At 48.0% G+C, this 15,198-nt stretch overlaps 1 protein-coding gene across 3 annotated transcripts in view; it reads left to right on the forward strand.

The window, feature by feature from the left end:
• Positions 1-11,064: 11,064 nt before the first annotated feature.
• LOC144735991 (galactosylgalactosylxylosylprotein 3-beta-glucuronosyltransferase 1-like) overlaps positions 11,065-15,198 on the forward strand; it is a 70,302-nt gene continuing 66,168 nt past the window's right edge. Inside the window, exons 1-2 of one of the 3 annotated variants that reach the window (XM_078618601.1) lie at positions 11,065-14,910; positions 15,072-15,197. The gene's annotated coding sequence lies outside the window, so the exon portion shown is untranslated. Of the gene's footprint in view, position 15,198 lies in introns of all 3 variants that reach the window. The other 2 variants (XM_078618603.1, XM_078618602.1) reach the window with 2 other exon arrangements.

Genomic DNA, 15,198 nt, shown 5'->3' on the forward strand with positions numbered 1-15,198 from the left:
AGAGCCCAGCAACAACCCCATTTACGCTCGCATTATACATATATTAAATGCATTACGGTGTGTATGTTGGTGAAAAATAGTTTCACTTGTCTTCACTCCGCTAAAGATTTACTGTGGAAATGCGCGTGATTTTTTTTTCCATGAGCAGTCAGGTTATTAATTGTAATCAATTATGTCTTGACTTAAAGTTTTCGTGACTGCAGAAATTTATATTATTTGAGTCTTCGTCATTAGGACGTTCGTCATCAGGATGCTTGTGTTGTGATCGAAACGTCGTAGTTTTTTGTTATTTTTTGCAATTTTCTTTGAACCAATCTACGTGACTTTACCGAAAGACCCAAAGAATGTGTAATACGTATTTATTATATATTTAAAAAGTTGAACTTTTGACCCAGTGTTTTTGACCCCATCTGGCAACAGCTGTCGTGCACCCAGGGGGTACGATATGAAGGGAGATTTTGAGGCCTAGATCTAGGCTTTAGGCCTAGCTGTAGGCTTTAGGCCGCTGTGAGCTAATTTTTAATTTAAATGTTTTGATTAAAAACTATCTCAGGGAATTATAAGGGAATGTTACACTTGTTTAGCCAGGAAAGCCTCACTGAGTCTAAAGGTTTTTGTAGGGTCCTGCCAAGTGTTTGCAGTAGGGGGCGATGTTGCTACACCTAATCGGACATCGGACGGACGGACGGACGATATAATCTATTGTAGGCTGGTTCAATTCGTTCCTACCAGTATAAACTATACTACTAGACACTACACCATATACTATACTACTATACACAGACTCTAGCTCTTGCTGGGAAATTCCCAGGCGATCCCAGGGCAGGCGAACGACGTAGTCCCGCCAGCAGCGTGTCCTAGGCCCGCCCCGGGGTCATCGCCCAGTGGGACGTGCTGCTGCCCGGTAGAGTTCCAGGGGGAGTCTACCGGGGGGCATCCTTAGGGGCCGTCCATAAATGGCGTTACGCACCTGGGGGGGGGGGGGGGGGGTCAGACATTTGTGACGATGTGTGACGAGGGGGGGAGGGTTTTTGAAATGTGAATATCACGTCAAAATACGTAAGTTTGAATAAATATAGACAACACGTTCTACTGAATTAAATACATGTTTTCTCCTACAACATCAGAGTGCAGCGCCACATTCAATACGCACTACAATGACAATAGTTTAAAGCGATTTGAAGCATGTTTTATTTTCAAAATGGAAATATGGTTTAGGGGGCGGAGGGGGGCAGAGCTTTTTGACGTCATATTTGAGGGGGAGTCTGACTTTTTGTGACACCGTGTGACGAGGGGGGGGGGGGGTCAAAAATCGTCCAAAATCGCTTGACGTCATTTATGGACAGCCCCTTACCAGGTGCCCGAACCACCTCATCAAGCGTCTGTCTTTGTATTTGTAGGGGTTATTACGGGGAGAAAAGGCAGACGGGAAACACAAGGGTGTCTCACCCACACACACGGGTGTCTACACCCTGGTCCGCATTCGTTAACCACTGGGGGCCATGGGGGCTCTGTGATCCCCCATAACCCCGCCCCTCCGAGGGGATCCCTATAAAAGGCGGGGAGCCAGAGAGCTCGTGGCCAGTTTTAGAAGAAGCTTACCAGTGAAGTCTGAAGACCGGCAGAATAGGTCCTGGGACTCCCCTGTCTCGCTGCCCTTGTCAGGGCCGAGCTGGGTAAGCCAGCGGCGCGGCCCAAGAGCTTCCGGACCTCTGCTCTTGTAAGGGCAAGGCCGGCTTAGCTGGGTGCCGGGATCTGTGCTTACCAGGGCCTTATCAGACAGCCTCCCGTAGCCTATTAGAGGAGGACTGGGAACAGGACAGGGGAATTAGTACTAGGGGTAGTTTCCCAGCTAGTACAGGTGAAGGGGCCGTTACCCCTTCAGCTATTGTATCTGTCCTTGAATTAATAAAAGAGTGTGCCTCGACTCCGTCGTCAGTCTCCCTGGAACTCACTACATATTCGTGATCGACATCAGATGTAGTGTTATGCAGACACATATCCACATCAAAGTACACGACATTAATACCCTACTGAATTCAGAAAATCCCGCTCAATGTGTTCTCCCCGTGGTCGTGTGGATTTTTTACCTGGTCCTCAGAGTTTATTTTCCCTCGAACATTTAAACTCAACAACACGCGTTCAGAGTATTTGGCTGCTATACATTTGCACCGGATAAGCCGCTTCGTTTGGGCAAATAATTTGTGATGGCCGGGGCACCTTCTGACAAAACGAGCTACATAGCTCATTGGGGCCTTGGTAAAATACAAAATAGTAAAATAGTTAGCGATGTAACCGCGTACTCGTGCAGCCTTCGTATCAAAGACGCTGCTGCACTTAGGGACTCCCTCCTCACGCCCCTGAGGGTTGTGGGCCTCACTTGGCCATATTTCACTACCGCCTCTCAGTGCTCAGTGCTGGTCGGTTGATGTTACCCCCCGCCCCCACAGAAACCTAAAGCACCTGTTATGCATGGCGGTCGCTTCTTCCAGCACAATCGGGTGCGTTCCAGGTGATGTGGTTGTAGGCAAACGCACGCACATCACATCAGAGTGTGACAAACCCAGTCTTGGATACTTGCCATCCTCTATGCTATTGTGATGAATGCAATACAGGGTGGCCGAAACGTGCACACACTTAACTCTACACGTTCAACCGTCTTGATGCCCACGTATACAAATGCAACACGCACGGCTGCAGACACACGCAGTATACACATATTCCGTGGGTTTATGCCTCCTAAAAACGACCCTCGCTTGTTTTGTTTTTGTTTTATTGGCCGCAATTTCTCAGACTTCCTTTACGACACCCCTATCGTCTGTGTAATATGATTCATCGAAATAAAAGCATTAAATGCTTTTGTTTAACACAAAGATACACTCGTATCGCATCAACAGACTGTTGCAGCAAGTGTTGTTAGCGAGCACCTATGTGAAGGCCGACAACGGCCCACGATGGGGTGGGGTGGCCAGCACCACGCCTTGCCGCCTTTGTCTCCCCAGTGCTGATGTTCACACATAGCTTCAGGTTACCCATACTCTTTGGTTCTTTCGGTAAAGTCACGTAGGTATCAAATAAAATAAATCACGACGTTTCGGGCGCAACACAAGCGTCCGTCATCAGGTGGGAAAGCATGGTCTGCTGCTGAGGCAGACTGTTTTAAGAGGTTTAAAATGAGTGTAGCCTCAGGGTCATAAAGAAGTGACCGGGGCTAGTGATGTTAATGTGAAAAATTAGCATGTAACTGGAGAAAAGAAGGAAAGCGGGCTCCTAGACGAGGGCACGGAAGTGGCTATGTTAATTTGAGAGATTAGCATGATGTTAACTTCAGAAATTAGAGAGCACTGAATTGGCTATGTAAATGTGAAAGATTAGCATGATGTCAATGTGAGAAATTAGCATGTAACTGTAGAAAAGAAGGAGGAGAGCGGCCTCCTCGACGAGGGAGTGCAACCCAACGGGTGTGATCCAAAGGGCCTGTGAGTATGAGAATGCAATCCAAAAGACATGTGAGCATGAGAGTGCAATCCAAAGGCAAGAAAGTGCAAAGCAACGGACATGTGAGCATGAGAGAGGCATAGAGAGAGAGACACAGAGAGTCGAAATAACGGCTGACATCGGCAGGTAGGATGAAAACATCGCATTCAGTTAAGACTTTACCTGGTTAATAACGTCCTTCCAATGATTGCTCAGTTTATACCCATCCTATAGGTTGAAGGTTACCCATGTTAAGGCTGAGTCAACATAAGACAAAGTCAGTGAGTGGGAGTCAATCTCATGTCGACCAGCTTCGTTTGAGGTGTGTGCTAACCACTACACTGTCGCTTCCCACTCTGCAACTCTCTCGCACGCACGCACGCGCGCTCCACTGCATCACTGCCCACATCACCGGAATCGGCCAGAACTTTCCTCTGGCAAAAAAAAATGGGGAAAACCAAGCGACAAAGCTGCTGAATGGAGATGGTTAGGAATCCCCCCCCCCCGAGTGAGGAGCTCGCATCTGGCTCCTATTCCAAATGGATTGCATGGCGGAGCCTAAACAGACTGAAGAGAGTGGGTTTCAGCAAGATGCAACTTTCATGAAATCAAGGGCGAGGGGCTTCTACACAACCGACCAATGGGCTTGTCGGGAGAAGCAGACAATGGATCATCTCCTGACATACCGTGCAGCACCCACAATGCACTTCTCAAGATTTAGCAATATCAACGCCAGAAGCAGTGGCCTGTGCAGAATGTTGGGAAAATGCAGTAGGGGTTGGACAGGAGAACATGACGACGACGAGAAGAAGACGATGCACGTGCAAACATTGTTTCTTTTTTGGTCAACTCGACTTTGTTGGCATTTGTCTGTAACTGTGTGACGAGGGTTAAGCTCCCGCCTAATGCTGATCATTATTCTGCTCAACGTAGGGTTTCGCGACCAATATCATTCATAATACAGGTTTTTTTGGGGGGGTTAGATCACGTAAATATATAAATGTGTCGTGAAACCCGCCACCATCTGACACAGCCAATAAGTAATGCTTATATATTTACGCGATCTAACCCAACCCCCCCCCCTGTATTATGGATTATTCTGTTTGTTTAACCAGGATAGCCTCATTGAGTCTCGTGATATTTTTTTCTCCACTAGGGTCTTGCCAAACTTTCTCAGTCGGGGGGAGTGGCGCGATTATTGCTTTGCGTATAAACCGCAAATTAGTAACTTTGCGGTCGTATTTCAAATGTGGTCCATAATCCCGGACCACAGTCTATTGATGTCAACATGCTGTGACATTGAGACTGATGGTGCCCTGCTGTAGCGCTTTAGTGCTCTCTTTGTGCTGGGATGAACACCTAGTCACATCTGTCCCTCCGCGGGAAAATACGTTTCTTGTACACATCCAACTATGCCACACCGCCATTTCGTGAGTGCGTATTTTGGCAGATTTCGTTCAACTCGAAATAAAACTCTGGATCGGTTTCGACATCCAGTGTTTCATCAGCAGAGTCAGGCTTGCTGGAACCAATGCTGGTGAATTGCCAGACGTGTATGGGGCATCTGTTTACGTTAGCTATTGGACGCCACGCCACGTAATTAAGTAAATATAAGCAACAAAAACAGGTAACTACATCGTCTGGTATACAGGAGGTCGTGGGTTTAATCCCAACCCGAACATCTGCCGTATATATTTGGAGTTTGCATGTTCTCCCCGTCGTAGGTGTGGATTTTACTCCGGGTCCTCCAGTTTTCCCCTCCACATTTATAATTAACATCACGCGTTTAGAGTATTTGGCTGCTATAAACTTCCACGTCATAAGCCACACTTCATTGAGCTATCATTTGTGATAGCCAGGTCGCTTTTAGAACAAGAGCTACATTGCTCAGTGGGGTCTTACCTGGTAAAATAAAAATAAAAAGTTTAGTTTAGTTATTTAAGCGTCTTGCGCACAGTAGATGCTGGCGAGATCGTGCGGGTCAAAATCGTGACGCTCGTAGCCATCACGTGGAAGAACGGGGATCTCCCCAGCTCCACGTGCGATTCAGCAAAACATTATCTCACAATGTAAGTTTAAAATTTTGACGAACGGCCTTTACATGATCGTTAACGATCCAAATAATTCCTAGCGCTTTGGAAATCCCGTGCTCCCAAGCCGTGTCCACCACGGAAGCTGTTTCACTACACTTCACATACGCTGGAGATACTGCACAATCGTGTACAACATAGGGGCGACTATAATTGAATCGTACGTTTCATCATGATACCTCCTTTGCCAGTATTAAATAATGATACTGGAGTTTTCCCTTTAATGGCAATAAAACAGGTGTTAACATGTTAAAACACCAAACTGAAACCTTTGCAAGAAATCATGGCTGCATTAACCACGTAAACTTGTGGTGAGCATGCAAACAAAAAAAACATGCTCTGACAGTATGTGCATTGTCTTTTAATCTGATTGGTCCAGACCAGAGACAACTTTATTTATAGCCTAGTCTTAAACAACATTGTTTGAGTCGCAAACAACACTGTTTTTTCAAAATACCGTTATATCGTGGCTCTCGTTGCTAATTTTTTTCTTGTTGTGACAAAATATTCTGGGATAACAAATTGAGCAAACTGAGTTGTTCATAAAATGACTATGATGCATTACGTCAGTCCCGTGAAAATGTTCATCGGAGCAATGGGTGACTATCGTATGATGCCATTGTTTTCATAGTCAAGTGCATTGTTTTAATGTGTCCGTGTGACTGACAGAACGTGCGTTACGAGCGTTACAGATTGTAATCCGTCGAGTACGAGCAATGATCTCGACTTGTAACGACGTGCCTCAGCTCACTCTCAGGGAAAGAGAGAGCGAGAGAAGACGACTCAGAAACTCCAGGAGGTGGAGGATCCACAGACGGGCAGGAAGGGCAGCAGCAGCCACGAGGTGAACAGGTGCCAAATCCCACCCAAGCTCTGTAATCCTCTATATATGTGAATGTGATATTGGCCAAGGGCGCAGCTGCCTATTTGAACGGGGGACAGGGGGGCTATGCAAGATCCGACTGTGCCCCCCCTCCCCCCATTTTCTCCCGACTCATTTTTACTAAAATAGCAATGGTTGGTTTTAACCTCGTATTCAATAATATGCAGGCTATAACTATAAATATTATTTTATTTTCACCGTGTATTGTATTTCGAGGAAGACTGTCTCACAGTGACAGTATTAATACATGCATATGTATATATATAATACTCACAATCAAGTTACGCAGGGCATTTCCCACCACAGCCCCGCGGCAGCTTCCACTTTGCCTATAGCGTCTACCCCACGCGCTCTCACTCGGATCCAGAAGAACGCTTGGTGTGCGAACAGAGTGGAACAACACGGACGTTCGGGATATACAGGGAATTCGAGACACCTCCTGACTTTGCCATTCCTTCTCGAACACACCGTTGTAACAATCAAACCGCATCAGAACGTCGACAGACACGCTTCTCCTTCACGAATGTAAAATGAAAGACATGCCAGAGTGGTGCGATTGTGGCCAGACAACCCATACTATGGCGCATTTAACAATCCAAAAGACCACATAGAGATACACAGAGACTCATAGATATACGTACAAGGCAAGCCGCTGAGGAGAAGCAGCAAAACTACACGAACTCTCTCTCTCTTCTCAAGCTCTGCCGTCGTGGTGACTTCGACATTGTCATCTACCTCCTGGCCATATTGCTGAGGGGCCGTCCATAAATGACGTCACGCACCTAGGGGGGGAGGGGGTCAGTCATTTGTGACGATGTGTGACGGGGGGGCGGGGGTTTGAGAAATGTGACGTCAAATCAAAATGTGCAACACATTCTACTTAATTAAATATACTTTTTAATAAATGTTTTCTCCTACAACATCAGAGTGCAGCGGCACATTAAATACACACTGCAATGACAATACAGTAGTTTAAAGCGATTTGAAGCATGTTTTTTTTTTTTTGGGGGGGGAGAGCTTTGTGAAGTCATATTTGAGGGGGGGGTCTGACTTTTTGTGACGCCGTGTAACGATGGGGGGGGGGGGGGGTCAAAAATCGTCCAAAATCGCGTGACGTCATTTATGGACGGCCCCTGTGCCCAGGAGCATTATGGGATGCCAGCTGGCGCCTGTATTTGATGACAAAGTCCCAACCAATGGCCATATTCGTCAGCTGTGATCACGCGGCTCTGTGATTCTCGACCATGGATCCGGTAGTACGATGTCGGTTTGACGATCGGAGGCACATTCTGTGCCACAGCCAAGGTAACAACTGCAGCAGTGGTCACTCCATCATCACGATCCTCTCCTCCAGTCGCGAAACCAGCCTAAAGACACGAGCACCGCCTCGTGGCGGGACTGGGGAGTAAATTATTGGCAACTGGGATTTTTTTTCTGTTTAGAAGGGCCATTGCCAGAAAACGCCGCCTATTAAATGCGTGGATATGTTCCTCTTCGGGAAGTATTCTTCGTAAATGTTGGATCTAGTGTCGCCAGTAAGTTTGTTGAGATATCACTGTTCACGATATGATACCAAAATGTCACAATATGACGATCATCTCGTCAATAGTTTCCAGGAAGTCAATAATAGTAGTTCGCATTGTGAACGTATTATCTATGGGACCCTTTGCCAGTATCAAACCTGATGAAAAATAACTAGGTTTTACCCTATTTGGTAATAAAACAGGAAGTGTTGAGATGTTCAAACACCAAATAGATACATTTTGTATGGCATCAAGCTTGCATTAACCACACACACCTGTGGCAAAACATGCATTTAAAAAATATTTTGTGATCATATTGTTTGTTGTGCTTTGTACTTGCAGCACGAGTAAAGATCGTTTCAAAGTTATTCAACTGCAATGAATTCAGAATTAGCCTGGATGAGTGGGCAGTGCTGGCTATGTACGGGGCCTCTAATCCAGCACTGTGGAGGCCACAGGGGGTTGGTGGGTCCAGGGGCGCAATTATGGGGGTAATTGAGGGTTATGCGACGCATCGGGGCCCAATCAGCCACAAGACAGCCCCGAATGAACAGATAAACAAGTAGTAACAATGTTATGAATATTTTTTGAGAAAAAAATATTCCAACAACATCCATAAATGCGAAAAAAACATTGTTAAAATGCAAAAGTAATATTTTCGAAAAAAAAACTTGCGTGAAATCTAGTAGCGCTACTGCTGGTGTTTAAAAGCAGCATTTATTTATTATTACTGTCACGATGCAACTAAAATAATATATTGAGCTATAGCCTACGTATTATTGCATACCGTTAAAAACATCCGTAGCTATTTCCGTAAAAATTAGTCGGGAGAAAGGAAGGGGGCCCACAGTCGGATCTTGCATACCCCACCACACCCCGTTGCAATAGGGAGGCGAGTCGCGCCCTTGCCAGGGAAACCTCGCAGTAGCCGCCTCGATGCGTTCGCAGCAGAGAGACGGCACCGCCACGGTTAACAGCATCGTTTAACCGGCATTGTTGCTTATAAATTACATGAAATAGCATACATAGTGAATTGTTTGATTGAGATTTGTATATCGTGTGTCTCCGTCTCTCCGTATTTCAGTGTCTCTCTGTGTATGGGGGATGTACGGAGAGATATTAACTACCTCGCCTGGTCTACAGGAGGTCGTGGGTTCGATCCTGAGCCTGACGCCTGCTGTATATTTGGAGTTTGCATGTCTCCCTCTCTCCCCGTGATCCCGTGGAATGTTCTCCGGGTTGTCCGGTTTTTCCCTCCACATTTAGAATCAACAAGCGTTTAGAGTACTTGGCTACTAGACAATTCCACGTGACAAGGGGCCGTCCATAAATGACGTCCCGCAATTTTGGACGATTTTTGCCCCCCCCCCTCGTCACATGACGTTACAAAAAGTCAGACCCCCCCTCAAATATGACGTCACATAGCTCTGCCCCCCCCCAAAATAAAACATGCTTCAAATCGCTTTAAACTTTTGTCATTGTAGTGCGTATTTAATCTGTCGCTGCACTCTGATGTTGTAGGAGAAAACATTTATTAAAACGTTTATTTAATTAACTAGAACGTGTTGTCTATATTTTTTAAAGTTGCGCATTTTGATGTGACGTCACATTTCTCAAACCCCACCCCCTCGTCACGCATCGTCACAAGTGTCTGACCCCCCCTATCCCTAGGTGCGTGACGTCATTTATGGACGGCCTCTTTACGCAGCTCACCGAGGACGTCATTTCGGCGCAGCAGGAGAAGGATGCCGTCGGGTTTAGATGTATTATGCTGCTCAAGGGACAAAAGACACGTTTGGAGTATGGGCAGTCGGACGGCATGGCCTGGACCAATCTTCAGAAGATCGGCGTCAAGCTGTTTACGATGGCGACATCCTCTGCAGCCTCGGAGCGCAACTTCTCAACGATGGGCTTCATAAACAGCAAGCTCAGGAACAGCTTGGCACCCAGTTCGGTGGAGAAGTTGGTCTACCTCAAGAGCAACTATGGGGCGTTCGCAAAATGCAGTTATGTGTCAGAGGGCGACGAGATGGACTCGTCGGAGGACTAGTACTGATCTGGGAATATTGCAAATAAAACCGTGATGTTTATTAGGTTTATTAAAGTTTAGTAAGGTTTATTATGGTTTGAACCTTAAACCTCAAATTCGGATCTGAAAAAATAGTTTTTTTCCACCCCTGTCGTTACCCCTTTATTCTCACCAGACACTTAGGACACAATATTACAATAATGAGTAGCTTACAATATAATTCACCTGTTTGATATTACGTGCTATGTGACCCTTTTTTCCTATAAATGAAAACTTCAACGGTTGAACTTTGAAAACACGGAACCGGAGAGAGTTCAACATCGCAATAATTGGCTTTTGTTGGACATCCAAGTCGTTTTTTTTACAGGTCTTACTATGCCAGTATATGGGTATAGTAATAATGCGTATCTCTCTTGACTGGACTATTGCACTGCTCTTTTAAACATACGTGTAATGAACGTGTTAAAGCAAACAACGTGTGCACACATTAAGCACATACAGGGTATAATCTTTCTTCTTTTTTCTTTTCTTTCTTCTTTTCTTTCTTCTTTCTTTCTTTCTTTCTTTTTCTTCTTCTTCTTATATAAAAAGTCTCCGCGCGCTCGCACTTGCGGGGGATTTGGCTCTCGGATGGTGGGGTTTAAGACCGAAATAATTTGCCAGCAGGCCCTAAGCACCCATGCTGGGAATAGGCTATTCTGTTTTCACGTCCGTAAATTTTAAAGTTGTTTAATTAACGAATTAGTGGCATTCTTATTTTAATTATTTACTTATTGCAGGACATCAACCGTACCAACTCACGACAATTGCCTGGGGGGGGGGCGGACCCTGCCAAGTGATGCGCGTTCGCTCCAGCATACGGGGGACATTTTATTTTACGCGTTTAACATGGAATAAATATACACATCACGCTGCCGATTTCTCTTCACAGTGTGATGTCCCCCCCCCCACCCCAATGCGTGCAGTTACTGCTATAAAGTCCTTAGATATGAATTTAATATTATTAAAGCGCTTACATAGTATTATTCTGCCTCGGGCAGGGGGATGGTGGGGTGGGGCGGGGGTAGCGGCCCAGCCCGCAGCCTGGAAATGTCTCACCTCCTCCAGCTTGCCAATCTAGGTGAGGCTGTGGGCTCTGCACGGGACGAGGCGTCACCACGCCAATGTAAAGTACAATTTTATTGCATATTTCGCTAAGAACTGAGGTTTATTGTTTACTATTATTAAACAAATCAGTTTACAAATATTACAATGATAACGTTTGTGTGCACATAACAACTCTGCTTCATTGTTTCCTATCATGAAACTAATAAGTTGCCTAATATTACAATTATAATGTTCGTGTGCAGAAACCACATGTGTGTCCCTAAAGTCGATGTCTGTGTGTGAGTCCATATGTGTTTGTGTGCGTGTAAGTCGATGAGTTTCTATGTGTGTGGGTCCATGTCTGTGTGTAAGTCCATGTGTGTGTCTGTCTTTTTCAAACGGACAACGCCCCATGTGTGTGTGTGTGTACGTACAAGTGTTTGTGTGTGTGTGTCAGTCCATTTGTGTGCGTATCAGTCGCTGTGTGTGTGTTAGTCCACATGTGTGTGTAAGTCCAAACGTGCGTGTTTCACTCGATGTGTGTGTGTCTAAGTGAATGCGTGTGTGTGAGTCGATGTGTGTGCATGGCTCCATTTGAGTGTGTAAGTCAATGTGCGTTTGTGTGTCTATGTGTGTCAGTCGATGTGTGTGTGTTAATCCATGTGTGTGTAACTTAAGTAGATGTCTGTGTGTCACAGTCCATATCTCTATGTGTGTGTAGGACAATGTGTGTATCAGTCTATGTATGTGTGTGTAAGTCCATGTGTGTGTGTCTTAGTCGATATGTGTGTGTGTAAGTAAATGTGTGTTTACGTCAATGTGTGTGTGAGTCCACGTATGTCTGCGTGTGAGTCGATGTGTGTGAGTCGCTGTATGTGTGTACGTCGATAGATGTGTGTGTAACTCCATGTGTGTGTATCTAAAGTGCATGTCTATGCGTGTGTGAGTCCATATGTGTGTGTGTAAGTCCATGTGTTTGTGTGTGTGAGTCGATATGTCTGTGTGTGTCAGTCCATGGGCGTCTGTGTTAGTTGCTTTGTGTGCATGGATCCATATCAGTCAGTGTAAGTCCATTTCTTTGCGTGTCTGTAGGTCCATGTGTGCGTGTGAGTGAATGTATGTGCTATATTGACCTGCTCAAGGCCTATGATACCATCAGTAGGCCTGGCCTCTGGGTTGTTCTTTATGCTTTCGGAGTCCCTCAAACGTTGCTCACGATCCTTCAGTACCTTCATGATGGTGAGCAGCCCTGCGTCAAACTACGTGGCCGTCAGTCAGACCCATTCCCTCTACACCTTGGGTGTGACAGGGATATCCTCTGGCTCCACATTATTTAACCTATCTTTTGACCACGTAGTTCATGAAGCCTTCAATGGCTGTACTTGAGGAATTACCATATGGTACAGATACAATGGGAGGCTGATCGATGCCCGGGTACGGTCAAGGGATGCCTCCCTATTGCTCAACCATGTTATGTATGCCGATGCTCTGGTGATTGCTGCTCACTGCTGCTGAGCCTGGAGCTTGCCACTAAGAGGTGGGGCCTTACCATCAGCCCCACCAAAACTAAGCACTTGCCTGGGTATTTTATACCATCAAACAATCCACCCCCACAACTCACAATTGGTGATGCGGCAGTTGTGGACAGATTGCCGAGATTCCCATACCTGGCCAGTGTGCTCATGACCGGCTCCGGTTTAACATCAGAGGTCTCACTCCAAATCAGTCGAGCGCCATCATATTTTCATCAGCTGCATTACGCTATGCAGAAGTTACCTGCTCTCTCGCTTTGCATGACGCTCCAGGTCTTCTCGGCCACGGTAATTCCCTCCCTTCTCTACGCTTGCGAAACGTGGAACATCTTCGCCGGTTAGAAGCATTTAGGCTGGCCTACTAACGATCCATCCTGGGTTTAACCATATATGTGTGTGTGTGCGTCTAAGTCAATGTGTTTCTATGTGTGTGGGTCAATGTCTGTGTGTAAGTCCATGTGTGTGTCTGCCTTTTTCGTCCGAGCAACGCCGGGTACTTACCGCTAGTCTCAGGGTCCGGCTGGCGTATAATTTTTGCTTGACTTGTCAGGAACTGTATGCCGTGATTTTCGCATGTAAGCAGTTCTGGCGGTATCTGTACGGCAGGAAATGTTGCGTGCCCACTGACCATTATGCTCTGCAGATCCACCTCACATTCAAGAAACCGCGGGGGTAGATGGCCCGATGGCTGACGCAGCTGCAGGAGTATAACCTGCAAATCGAGTACAGGGCTGGACGGACGTACGCAAACGCGGATGCCTTGTCAAGGCGACCCGTGTTGTGCGCCGAGACGAGGGCGGAGGAGGCCTGCCCATGCTTCACGGGGGGACGCTGCCGACAGGCAATGGCCCCCCTGGAGCGCCCTGAGACTAACCCCCCACTGCTGAGAAAAAGTGCTGTGTGTGCCACAGAGGTCCCTGCAGAAAGAGCCAGGGACCCAGTGGACCATCCGGCGGGCACGGGGCCCACACCCCGGGGCCTGGTCGGATCCAAGAGGACGTCGGCTGTGCGTTCCCCGGCCTGGATGACGAGCAGCTGAGACAGGCCCAGCAGCGGGACCCGGACCTGGCTGCGGTGGAGGCGGCCCTGTGGGAGGAAAAGGTCACCCTGCAGTGACCCTGGAGTGGTTTGTATGCCCGGTTGTGTGTAAAGAACGGGGTGGTGCGGGAACTAACTGAAGCCGGGCAACCGGGCTGCATCTCTGTTCCCACCCAGGTGCGGCCCCAGCTGCTACGGCTGGTGCACGACCACCCGCTCGGGGGCCATGATGGGGAATGGCGCACTCGGGAGACCCTGCATCGCCAGCATCTCTGGCCCAAACTGACGTAAGACGTGGCCGCCTGAGGATAGGGCTGCCGCGCTTGTCAACAGTGTGGGCAGAATTTGGCGTAGTATCAGGTGCCCCTGAGGCCATTCCATGTCAGCCGGGCGAACCAGCTAGTTGGGATCGACATACAGGGGCCATTCCCACGATCCCGCCGAGGCAACTGGTATACAACTGGTATATTCTCATGGTGGTGGAGTATTTCACGCGCTATCTAGTGGCGGTGGCCATCCCCGATAAAACAGCCCTTGTGGTCGCCAGGGCATTTGTGGAGCATTACGTGCTTAAACATGGGATTCCCAAACGAGTCATTTCTGACCAGTGTAGTGAGTTCAAGGCAGGGCTATTTCAGGTGCTGTGCCGGGAGTTCGGAAACCAGAAGGACCGAACTACGGCATACCACCCCCAGCCGAATTGTATGTTGGAGCGTATGAACCAGACCCTAGCCGGGAAGCCAATCAACAGGATTGGGACGAACACCTCTGCTATGCCCTGTTCGCCTACACCACCATGGTACACACATCTATGGGACAGACCCCATTCCTAATGATGTTTGGTCATGAGTCTCGCCTACCAGCAGATCTGGTTGTTCGGTGTTCCCCCCCCGCACCTGGAAGAAGGGTGCCAGCCCATGGAGCACCTGATGGGGACCCTGCGAGGGGCCCGTGGCCGGGCCTACCAACAGGGGGAGGCCGCATGACAGCAGCAAGAGCAAGGTGCCCGGCCCCGTGTGGAGCCCCCCTTCTACTCGGCGGGCTCTAAGGTATGGCTGCATACCCCGCTCGGAGGGGCTGTACAGGTGGGGAAGCTGACCACCTACTGACGCGGACCCTGGACGTGGTGCGGTAGATCTCCTCCTGGACAGTGCTGATCCAGGGCGGGTTGAGGGGCCGAGAGATGGTGGTCAACGTCTGCCGATTTAAACCATGGAGGGCGGCCCCGGCGAGAAAGATCCCCGCCCTTCAGGTACTCTGACACCCCGGGATCACCGCGCCCCTCATACCCGAGGGCTTCGCACCATGTATATGGGCCCCGCGAGGCCCCAGTTCACAGCGGGCCCCGGACCAACAAGGAGGTGACAGGCGCGGTGGCCCCTAAACCCCTCTGACCCTGAGTTTGTTCCCCAGCCAGTGGACGCGGGAGGGCAGGAGGGGCCTCTGGAATGGAGACGGAGACCACTGCCGGAGCCTCGGGCAGCTGAGCCTCCGCGATTCCCCCGGACTCCGCGGCGCTACCTGGTAGGAGCGGCCCAGG

Source organism: Lampetra planeri, chromosome 58 (assembly GCF_965212315.1).
Source record: "Lampetra planeri chromosome 58, kcLamPlan1.2.h2, whole genome shotgun sequence".
Classification (NCBI taxonomy): Eukaryota; Metazoa; Chordata; class Hyperoartia; order Petromyzontiformes; family Petromyzontidae; genus Lampetra; species Lampetra planeri.